This window comes from Octodon degus, unplaced genomic scaffold (genome assembly GCF_000260255.1).
Source record: "Octodon degus isolate 3935 unplaced genomic scaffold, OctDeg1.0 scaffold00262, whole genome shotgun sequence".
Classification (NCBI taxonomy): domain Eukaryota; kingdom Metazoa; phylum Chordata; class Mammalia; order Rodentia; family Octodontidae; genus Octodon; species Octodon degus.
In genome coordinates, this window is record NW_004524838.1 from 2,670,753 (window position 1) to 2,671,753 (window position 1,001).

Sequence of the window (1,001 nt, forward strand, 5' to 3'; positions counted from 1 at the left end):
AATCTTGCTTGCTCATTTGGTAAATCAATATGTATTTTTCTATCTAATCTCCCTGGATGCAGCAGTGCAGGATCCAGTGTATCTGGTCTGTTTGTAGCCATGATCATTTTAACTCTAAGCAGAGTATCAAATCCATCCATCTGATTCAGTAACTCCATTAAAGTTCTTTGAATTTCTCTGTCAGCTGAAGTGCCCTCAGAAAACCAACGACCACAAATAGCATCGATTTCATCCATAAAAATGATACATGGCTGATGGTCTCTTGCATAATTAAACATTTCTCTAATCAAACGAGCACTTTCAACAATGTACTTGTCTACAATAGACCTGGAAACAACCATTAAGAAATTGCAGTCCAGCTGGCTAGCAACAACTCATGCCAAGAGTGTTTTTCCTGTGCCTGGTGGTCCATATAACAAACAGCCTCTTGGAGGTATAATTCCCACACGCTGGAATAATTCTGGGTTTGTGAGAGGTAATTCTATTACCTCTCTTAGTTCTCAAATCTGCTCTGACAGCCCTCTAATCTCAGAATAAGACACATTCCCAGGGACCTCATGAGACATGTTATAAACCAACGGGTCCACTTCTCTCAGCAAGTATCACATGATAGTTAGTGTAGTCATATCCAAAGCAACTCTTGTTCCTGGCTTGAGCTTACTTTTGTCAAGCTGTTGGCGACAACCCACAACATATCTTGGTCTGTTTGTAGCTTTAACAATAAATTTTTCTTCAGTTAATTGTTTAAGCACTTCACCCACAATACTCCTTCAGACGGCCGTCGATCTTCTTGTGCTCCAGCAGCTTCTTGCAGTAGTCCTGGAGCGCCTTATCTCTCAAGCATTTTTTTTAAAGATTTAAAATTTCTGAATTTAGTTCAACTTATAATACCACATTTCCAAGAAAAATGAACCTATTGCAAAGACATTTAAATAAAATCATACCAAGATGCACAAAAATGAAATTGTCCAAAACTTCTTGTAAAGAAAAAAATCATTAAA

At 38.0% G+C, this 1,001-nt stretch overlaps 1 pseudogene; it reads right to left on the reverse strand.

Moving 5' to 3' along the window:
- Window positions 1-1,001, reverse strand: part of LOC101574356 — a 26,188-nt pseudogene that overhangs the window by 459 nt on the left and 24,728 nt on the right.